Source organism: Crotalus tigris, unplaced genomic scaffold, assembly GCF_016545835.1.
Source record: "Crotalus tigris isolate CLP2741 ecotype Arizona unplaced genomic scaffold, ASM1654583v1 scf7180000017775.1145084777:2100578, whole genome shotgun sequence".
Taxonomy (NCBI): Eukaryota; Metazoa; Chordata; class Lepidosauria; order Squamata; family Viperidae; genus Crotalus; species Crotalus tigris.
The window spans coordinates 474,196-485,567 of NW_024096626.1; positions in this window are offsets into that span (position 1 = coordinate 474,196).

An 11,372-nucleotide genomic window follows, 5' to 3' on the forward strand; every position below is an offset into this window, starting at 1 on the left:
AAGAACATCCTAACCAGACGAAGTACTCTAAATAGCTATTCAGTTCGTACAGCAGGATATCATGTTCTCCCATTAGACATTTTTTCTGCTCTTGGGCCTTTCCACATTTTTGTTCCAGGACAGCAAGGATTAGGCACTTTCCTTCATATGACCTTTAGATATTTTCTCTAATCAAAGAAGTTAATTTAGCCATCTCTGCAAGTTCCATCATCTTCAGCAAGCATTTGTCCATTATGGGTAATGTTAAACCTTTCCACTTTCCTCCATATAATAGTCTCACTGCTGTTGTTATATACAAAAACAAAATTACATAACTTTTCCAACTCTTCCCATTAGTCCCCTAAAAAAGCTTGTGGTTTTAATTGTACTTTGGTTTTTAAAATCTTCTGAATTTATGTATTTGTATTAAAAAGTTGTTAGCTTTTTTACTTATCCATCAAACACGATACAACGTCTCTGTTTTGTTCACCTTTCCAGCAAAAATTCAAAGTACCTTTGTACATTGTATAGAATTTCTATGTATACCAACTATACATCATTTTACAAAAAATACTTTAAGATTGGAACATGATGTAAATTTTAGTCCTTTCAAAGACATATTTTCCCACTGATCCGCTTGTATATAATAAGCAAAAACTTTTTGCCCATTTTATCATACATTCTTTCACTTGTTCTTCTTCTGTCTCATATTTCAAGAAAAGTTTATACATTTTAGCAATAACACATTCCTCTTTAACACATAGTTCTGTTTTGAACTCAGTCGTACATTGTACAAAACTATAAAATCTGTTATTCACTTTAAATCTTTCTGATAATTGTACATAAGATAATCAATGACAAATAGATCCTATTGTCAAATCTCCTCTTACAATCCCCTGAGGAAATTTTACTACATCACAATGTTAACCATATATTTCTGTTTACATATAATTTCATGTCTATAAAATACTCCTTGCACTGAAAACCCCAAAGGTTTTTTTGGGCACAACTTAGATTTATATTTATTCTATATTCTAAGAATGATCCACCTAGTATAATGGCTTTTGAAATCTATATTAACTTTAGTTTTGTCATACCATAGCTGTCCATGCCACCCAAATCTCAAATCCTTTTAATGCCAATAGCCACCTACTTCTAAACAGTACCCTCTCTTTCATCCAAGCTAAACAGTGGGCAGCAAAATATAGTTTCAAAACTTTTAAGCCCAATCCACCTTCTTCCTTTGTATCTTATAATGCTGTAAATTTAACTTGTGTTTTTTTGCTCTTACAATTTAAATTTATCTTTCTGCTATTGTTTAGATGGTACTTCAGTTGTCAGAACAGGTATTGTCTGAAACAAAAATAACATTGCAGATAAAATATTTGTCTTAATCATGGAAACTGTCCCCAACAGTGACAATTGTACTTAAATCCCATCTTGACATACTTTTTTCAATTTCATTCCATGTCTTAATTATTTTTAAATAAAATACAATTCGTATTTGTCATATCTATATGCAAGTATTTTACCTTCTTCTCAATCTTAAAATCCATTTTATTCAATTTGGTTTGATTTTGTATCTGCATCCTGATTGTTAACATCTTTGTTTATTCATTCTGAAACTTGCTAATGCCCCAAATTCTTTTGATTTTTTTTCTTTGTTTGTTCTCTTTATTCTATGAGTTTTATATTTTCTTTAAATTTTTAAATAAAATTTATATTTAAAAAAATTATTTTTTAAGTGGGAAACACATTGTTTCATAGGACTGCACATAACAGCTCTCGCGTAGTTTGCTGTTGCTGTTTCAACCATTCATAAGCACCACAGTCTAATTACCATGAAGTTGCAAAGTTACAAAATGTAGTTCAAGCTGTATAGAGTCGCTGAAGAAGGAAACAAATTAATTATCTGACCCTTGGGAAAAAATACTCAGAGGCCTCTATCACTGTCCCTTTCAATGTATTTTCTTCACCAAATTACGTACTGTGTAAAAGTGACATGCTTAAATTGTTTTGGCAGGGGAAATCTTCTCAAAACAGTGTGTTTATTTTCAGTGGCAAAGGAATATCTTTAAATGCAGCTTGCATCTCTTTCCCTGTAGAACTGTTTCTAACTGCAGATGATGTTTTGGAAAAAATGCACTGAAAATTCATAGCTGGGAATACTGATTTAAATAGGAGATTACTATACAGACCAACAGTGTATGCAAGCACACTATTCTCTAAAAAACATCCTTTTTTTTCCTTTGAAGCAATAATCAACTTACATAAGACAGTAACGATTGACTTCCTGCACTACAAAGATGGTACTGCAACAGTCACTTTCTTGCCCAGCAAAAAAATCTTGAATGCCATTGAAACTCTGCTACTATAAACCATCAAGAGATCACATTCTATATATTAAAACATGGATTGTATCCTAAATTTTGATTTTTTTGTGACTATCATTTTGAAGAGACTCAGAAATTAATAAAAAGCTCTAATATTGCTACTCTAAAATACTCTGCTCCATGAGATAGAGCAGCAAATGATATCTTGTCCCATGTTATGTCATCCATGGATCTGCATGGAGCTGATTCCAAAGGTTATTTTTCAATAGTATATCTCATGTCAGGCTGGCATCCTATGTCGCCTGTGGGTTTTTTTAAATACAGAGAGGCACATTTCTACAAGAAATCCCAACCAATGAATACAAAGCCTCCTTCTTTTGTTGCTCGTGGGTGGGAAAATGCCCTTCTTTGAATGGTACCAAAGGCAATTCCCTCTTCTGACCCAGTGAATCATTTGCTCCGTGCAGCCTTCCCAAGCATTCCTAGGAGTGCAGATGGATTCTCTCCATAGACTTTATTATGTGATGATTTCCACAGGAGAAGCTAATTCCCTCTAGGGTGAAATGGCAGATATACAATATGAATAATCATTTCTCCAGAGATTTTGCTCTAGGCATATAGCTGCTTTCTTATACTACTGAGCTACAGATAATTGATAAATGTGGGAAGATAAAAAGCATTGAATCTGCACAGATTGCTTCAAAATGGACATAGGTTTTAAATGTTAGGAGAGTTAAACTTCATAACTTCATATATTCAGGAATGAATTAACATTGTTTAAGGAAGTTAGCTAATCAAAGGGGACTGCTAATTAATTAATGCAGTAAATAAAATTGGCGCTTGGCAACCCTTCCTTTTCATCTAATCTTTTTCTCAACCTGTGCATTTGGAAGAATTAACAGATGACAAGGAACTAATATCAACTTTCTATTATATCCCCTTATTTCTAACCAGAAAAACAGCAACAGTAATAAAATGTTGTTTCAAATGGATATCTTTACAAACATTTACTTAATATTTTGTGGTGTTTGGTTTGTTTATAGTAAGGATGTTGAAATATACTGCCTGTTATTCTCTGAAATTTGAAGGAATAATAAATAATGGTAGCTATATAACCCCTTCTATTGACATGGTGATGTTTATGTCCACCATATCCAGCAAAAAGAAGAAGGAAGTAGTAGGGATAACTTGTCCCAGTCTCTAAATCCTGTTCTATTAATGGTAAACAAACAGCATTCCCATTAGATCTTTGCACTGTGGCAGAATTGGCCAGGGGTGACTGTTTTCAACCACTATGTAATGGAATAAGAACTGCAAGTTGTAAATGCTGGATAGAGAATGGGTAAAGCCACCTGAGATCATATGATTAGTATCAGATGAAAACTGGAAAAAGCAATAAAGTATTTTTAGTTTTTTTAATATTTTTGTTGTTGCTCTACTTACTATAATAAGGTTTTTGAATGGGTAGACATAACAAGTTGTGGACTGCAGTTAGAAAACATGTGTTGACTGCAACATCTCACCTGCCAGTTGAAGAATTTGTGTAATGGGTAGGAAGCAACATCAAGAACAAAATATAGAACAGCTAAAGGGTCATTTCAAAATGAGTTGGGTGGCAAAGAATCTTAACTAATAATAATAATAATAGTAATTGGCTTAAAATGAGGAAAAATGTATTCCAAGATTGTTTGCTGGACTAGAAGAAATAGAAATTAGAATTAAAATTGCTGGGAGAAACATTAGCAACCATAAATATACTGATGATACCACTCTGAATTACTTCTTGAAGGTAATAGAAGAGTTTGAAAAAGACAGTCTGATACTTAGTATTAAGACACATGCACACACACACACACACACACACATACTCAAGATTATGTGAACAGGTAATGTCAACCCAAGTTGAAATAGTACAGTAATTAGCTTTATATTCTTAGGGTCAAAATTTCACATTCTATATAACAGAGCTAGACAAAATATTAAAGAACATAGATATCACTGACAACATTGAAATGTGATGGTGATGGTTTCCCATTTGTAACCCATGACTGTGAAAGCTGGACCCTCGGAAAGGGTTAGGGTTAGAATCTATTCTTTTGAATTATGATGTTGAAGAAGATTGTTGCGGCTTCCGGTGGTCAGCGACGATGATGGCGGCTACTCTGTAGCCATCCTCCTGGGACGGCGTTAGATCTGCGGAGCACAGCGGACACCAGCTGGCCCGCGGCTCGAAATCCCCTTCCCGGGCGAAGGGAAGGGGTAGAGACTACACGAATAGAGGTAGAACCTCTTAACCCCCCCTGGATTTCTTTTGGGGGGGGTAGAAAGAGTGCTCCCTCGGAGTTCGTGCTTTCTCCGCCTCCCAGCTGTTTTTGTTTCTTCGGAAACAAAGTGAAACGCCGCTACCATCTCCGCGTTTAAAGTGTTCTGGTGAGTGACTTTTAAAGCGGACAGAGCTGTCTAAAGGATTTTATTGGGAGTGCAGTGTTTTATTTCTCTTTTAGTTCATGTTGATTTCTTTTTCTTTTGTTTTTTGCTGGTGTGGAGAGTGAAAGTAAGATGGCGCTTTGAAAGTGCTTTGCTTTTTTTCAGAAAGAAAGAAAGAAAGAAAGAAAGAAAGAAAGAAAGAAAGAAAGAAAGGACTTAAATGAAACGTATGGACTGTTTTCAAGCTTTTCTTCTCTTTTGAAAGTGTCTTGGAGGTTTTGAAGTTTTTTTCTTGCACTCTCCCCAGTCTTTTCTTTTAAACCTTAAGGATTTTAGTATTTTCTTTTTCTTTTTTTTTAAAGAAGAAAGAAAGAGAGAATAAGATTTTGAAAAACGGCTTCAAAGAGGCAACCAGCTTCTATAGTTTCTAAGGTGGTTTCCTCTCCTTCAATTCTAACAGTACAACAACAACTTAAAGCTACACCACCAGTACTGCAACCTAAAGTTACACCTCCACCTTCTCCTCCTTTGCCAGGCTTATCTGCACAAGACATCAAAGATATAATGGGAAATGCTGTATCCCAAATCAGAGAGGAAATGAAGCAACTTCTTAAACAGAACAAGTCTGAAAGTAAAGAGGAAATGAAGGACCTTCTTAAACAGAATAAATCTGAAAGCAAAGAGGAAATGAAAGACCTTCTTAAACAGAATAAATCTGAAAGTAAAGAGGAAATGAAGGAGCTTTTAGTGGAGAATAATACTATTTTGAGGCAAGATATAGTAACAGCTTTATCAGGCCTGGCTTCTGTGGTCGAGAAGTTGGATTCCAGAGTGGAAGAGGTTGCAGATAAAGTTGACCTCCTCGAAGATAAATTCCAAGATATGGAAAAAAAGATGGAAACCTCACAAGAGGATATTCTTATGTCCCAATATAGGGAAATGGAGTATTCTTTGAGAATTAGGGGTCTGAAAGAAGATATGAATCAAGATTTGACAGAGATGGTGCTTAATGATCTAGCTGTTGTTCTGAATAGGGATAAAGATGGATTACGTAGAGAAGTGGAAAAAATTTACAGAGTTAACTCCTGGATTGCGAAACAAAAGAATCTGTCAAGAGATGTGGTGATTTATTTTGCAAAGAGATCTCTGCGTAATAAAATTATACAAGCTTTTTATAATAAGAGATTCCAGATTGCTGCCCAAGATGTCATTATTTTAAAGGAAATCCCATCCAAAATTTTAAGAAACAGAAAAGACTTTGCCTTTCTAGCTAATGAACTTAAAACGAGACTGATGCCATTCAGATGGGAGATTCCGATGGGTATTGTTTTGAGCCATGCAGGGACGCGTTACAGACTTAATACGGTTGTTAAAGCCAAAGAGTTTTACAATACGGTCCTGGGAGCAGGCTCATCTTCATCTATGATTCAGAAAGCTCTGGGCGGCAAAGAGGTGGAACAGCAGTCTGAAGGATTAGGTCTGATTGCTGCTGGAAAGTCACAGGCGGAATGGCTGCGTCAAGCAGAGGTCAAAGAGCAGAGAATGACTCGTGCAGCATATAGACGTAAGGAAAAGGAACAACAGAAGAAAGAAGTTAAAGAATCTTCTCATGGAAGTGTCTCGTTGCCGGTGGGAGGAGCAAGACCCAAGAGTTCTGCAACACATTCTTCAATGGCAGATCTTCAGGCAGTCTTCTCCAGGCTCCTGGTCAAGGGAGATGGCAAAATTCCTGACCTGGAATGTTAACGGCCTTAACTCCCCCCAGAAAAGAAAGAATTTTTTTTATTATTTAAAGCAACATAATAATGACATCATCTGCTTGCAGGAAACTCATATTTTACTTAAAGATCAAAAATATCTAGCCAATGCTCGTCTGGGATCTCATTTTGTATGTCCTGCCCCTGGGAAAAAAGGGGGTGTGGTTATTTATGTTAAGCAAAGTCTACCAGTCTGTCTGGTAGAATCAGATCCTCAAGGAAGATATGTTATGATTGAACTTGGTTTATATGGTAAGAAAATACTTATAGTGGGACTGTACGCACCAAACCAGCAACAGGAACAATTTTATAGATTGTTACATCAGAAAATAACTTCGCTAGACTATAGATCTGTGATATTAATGGGAGATTGGAATGGTGTTTTAGATACACAAAGGGACAAAAAAGGTTCTTCTATCTTTTTTAAACAGGCCAAATTACCTAAAGCCTTTTTTGATTTGAAAGAGGACTGGGAGCTGAGGGATTATTGGCGTGAATGTAACCAAGAGGAGAAAGACTTTACCTTTTTCTCAGATAGACATCAATCTTTTTCAAGAATTGACTTTTTTTATTACAACTGACTTATATAATAGGGTAAAGAATGTAAAAATCTTCCCTAGGTCATTGACAGATCATAGTCCAGTTTGGATGGAATTGGCTGATGAAAAAGAGGAGAGGAGATCCTGGAGGGTGAATGAGAACTTATTCAGATAAGAAAGGAATGTTCAAAAATTAAAGGAGTGCTTAATCGATTATTTTGCTTTAAATATGTATAAGGGGACATCAATATCAATGGTATGGGATGCAGGTAAAGCTTTTATGCGTGGGATTTTGATAAAAATGAATAATGTCCATAGACAAAATCAGATCCAGAAACGTAAGGAACTGGAAGATGAGATTAAATTAAAAGAAAAGTCTTTGATTCTAAATCCTTTAGATGAAGTAACTTCCTGTTGATTATAATAATAATAATAATAGTAGTAGTAGTAAAGTTGGAAGGGATCTTGGAGGTCATCTAGTCCAACCCCCTGCTCGGGCAGGAAACCCTACACCATTTCGGACAAATGGCTGTCCAGTCTCTTCTTAAAAACTTCCAGTGTTGGAGCATTTACTGCTTCTGGAGGCAGGCTGTTCCACTGATTAATTGTTCTCACTGTCAGGAAGTTTCTCCTTAGTTCTAGGTTGCTTCTCTCCTTGATTAGTTTCCACCCGTTGCTTCTTGTCCTGCCTTCAGGTGCTTTGGAAAATAGCTTAATTCCCTCTTCTTTATGGCAGCCCCTGAGGTATTGGAATACTGCTATCATGTCCCCCCTTGTCCTTCTCTTCGTTAAACTAGACATACTAGACATACTAGACATACGTATATGAAAAGGTTAAAGAATCTATAAAGTTGCTAAAAACACAATTTAACATGTTGATGGCTGATCAAACCGCAACTAACTTATTGTTTATGAAACAAAATACATTTTGTAACGCTAATAAACCAGGGAGATGGTTGGCCTATCAATTAAGAAAGAAACAGAGACAGAGGATTATAGATAAAATAAATTATAATGGTAAATTAGTGTATCAGAAGGAGTTGATCAAGAAATCTTTTCTAGATTATTATCAAAAATTATATAAGAGTACCAATGTACAAATTTTAGATATAAATAATTATCTAAGTGAGGCTAATTTTCCTAAACTAACAGAAGACCAGAAACAAGAAATTAATGGTTTAATTACCAATGAGGAAATTGTGACAGTTATTAAGCAATTAAAATTAGGTAAAGTGCCGGGTACGGATGGTTTGACATCCATTTATTATAAAACTTTAGTAGAAGAGATGATTCAACCTCTATGTGAGCTTTTTAATAATATATTACAGGGCTCAGAGATTCCTCCGTCATGGCGCAGTGCTTTTATATCCTTGATTCCAAAAGAGGATCAAGATCTTACTTTACCAAAGAATTATAGACCTATATCTCTTTTAAATGTAGATTATAAGATTTTTGCAAAAATTTTAGCTAATAGGCTTATGAGGGTTTTGCATCAGCTTATACATAAGGATCAATCGGGTTTTATAACCGGTAGGTATATGAAAAATAATGCTAGACAAATTATTAATTTATTAGAATATTTAGATAAGAATAACCAAATCTCTGCAGGGCTGATATTTTTAGATGCTGAAAAAGCTTTTGATCAATTGAATTGGCAGTTTATGTTAAGAGTAATTGAGGAGATGAACTTTGGAGAAAAAATATTACAAGCTTTTGGTGCTATATATCAAAAACAAACGGCACAACTTATTGTTAATGGGGGTTTGTCAGAGGTTTTTACAATAGAAAAAGGTACAAGACAAGGATGTCCATTGTCACCGTTACTGTTTGTTCTAACATTGGAAATTTTGTTGATTAAAATTCGAGAGTCGCAGGAAATAAACGGAATAGAAGTTAACAAAAAAGAATACAAGCTAAGAGCTTTCACAGATGATTTGGTGGTTACTTTGTCTCAACCTACCTATTCTGTAGTAAAGTTATTACAACTGATTTACCAATATGGACGGATTTCGGGTTTTAAAATTAATAATAATAAGACTAAAATATTATCTAAAAATATGACTAATCGGGACAAGCAGATTTTGGTTAATTTGACTGATTTTGAAGTTGTTGATAAGATAAAATATTTGGGGGTTACTTTATCTGTTTCTAATGTAAAATTGTATAAGAATAACTATGAAAGGCTGTGGGTCAGGGTACAGAAAGACTTGAAGAATTGGGAGAAGCTACAGTTATCTCTTATGGGAAGAATTGCAGTGATTAAAATGAATGTCCTACCAAAATTTCTCTTTTTGTTTCAAATGCTACCTATTTTAAAGAATGAGGTTAATTTAAATGAATGGCAGAAAGGCATTAATAAATTTATTTGGGCAGGGAAAAAACCAAGGGTAAAGCTTAAAATTATGCAAGACTTCCGTGAGAGAGGTGGACTCAAGGTACCGAATTTGAAACTATATTATGATGCTGTGATTTTAACATTAATTAGTGATTGGGTAAATTTAACAAATGTAGAAATACTCCATCTGGAGGGTTGGGATTTACTTTTTGGATGGCATGCCTATTTAATTTTTAATAAAAAAGTGGATCGGGTTTTTAAATCTCATATTATAAGGATTTCTCTACTTCAGGTTTGGAGGAAATATTATAAAAGTGATTTTAAAATACCATTATGGGCTATATCTTGGCATGCGATAGAGGGGATAAGGAGAGGAGTTAAAATGGATAGGGTCTCTTATACACAACTACTTAGATGGGATGGTCAAAATTGGCAGTTAAAATCTTTGGAAGATTTAGTACATGAAAATATTACCTATTCATGGTTTCAATATAGACAAATAGTGGATAGATGGAAGATGGATCGTAATATGGGCTTGCTTAGAGAAGATGAAAATCTTTTTAAACAAGTAAAGGATCAAAGACGAACTCACATTAAGAGAATTTACGGGGTTCTAGTGGAACTGGATTCAGAATCAGAACTAATCAAAGACTGTATGATTAAATGGGCACAAAATTTTGGTGAACCAGTTCTACTGGATACCTGGGAAACTATCTGGGTGAGGAATGTTAAATTTACACAAGCCCAGAACTTAAGGGAGAATTCTTATAAAATGTTTTATAGATGGCACCTTGATCCACAAAAAATGTCTCTTATGTATCCTGACTTACAGCCTAAATGTTGGAGATGTGGTTGCCTGGACGCCACTTATTATCATATTTGGTGGTCGTGTAAAAATATAAAAGCTTTTTGGATTAAGATATGGTGGAATATTCAAAGAATTTTTAGAAGGAGGGTAAAATTTACCCCACAATTGTTTTTGTTGGGTATCGTTACTGATTGTGATGTTAAGGAGGTTACACTGATGTTAAATTTAATCACAGCCGCAAGGCTGTTAGTAGGGCAATATTGGAAGAAGGAATCTTTGCCTACTTTGCAAGAGTGGTTTCTTAAAGTTTCTTATTTGGCGGAAATGGCAAAGATTTCGGCTTTCTTAAAGGAGCAATCGCAAGAGAAATTCTTTGTGGTATGGGAAAAATGGATAAATTTTATACAATATAAATTGGATATAAAAAAATATCATTTAGCTTTTTAATAACTTGTATATAAATTTCAATATTTTATAGATTGTACTTTTTTATATCTCTTTTCTTCTTTCTCTTTTTCTTTTTTTATTATCTCTTTTAAGTATTTTTTTTAATATTTATGCTTTTTTTACATATATCTTATTGTTAATTACTTTATAAGTTGTTTATGTAAGGTATATAGACATATTTATGATTTATACTTTTTTAATTTTGTTAAGATTTTTAAAAAAATTTAATTAAGACTATATTCAGCTCTGGGAAGGTCGGGGGGGGATGGAGAGGGAGGGTTAGGGTGGGTGGGTTAGGGTTGTTTTTTTTTGTTTTTTGCTTTTTGTAAAAATATTTAAAAATTTTCAATAAAAAAAAAAAGATTGTTGCAAATACCTCAGATCACAGAACGAACAAATCATTCAGTACTAGATGAAATAAAACCAGATTGCTGCCTGAAAGCCCTAATAATGAAATGTGAGAGCAATCCTTGATGTTTGGAAAAAAATGAAAGGCAACTAAAAAGGAGAGATTGACAGAACACAATATCACTGATGTCCCAAGCATGAGCTTATAAGCATTCAAAAAGTAGTTACTGACTGATAGTCCTTTTAAAATGATGTTCATTTCTTCCAATATGTTATGTCCTGAGCCTTGCAAGCGGGCTCGGGGCGTTGCAGGCGGTCCCGGGCAGGTGCAAGATCCCCGGGACCAGACAGGCTGTCGCCAGTGCTTGTGCACATGTGCAAGTGCTGGCGCGCAAAAAG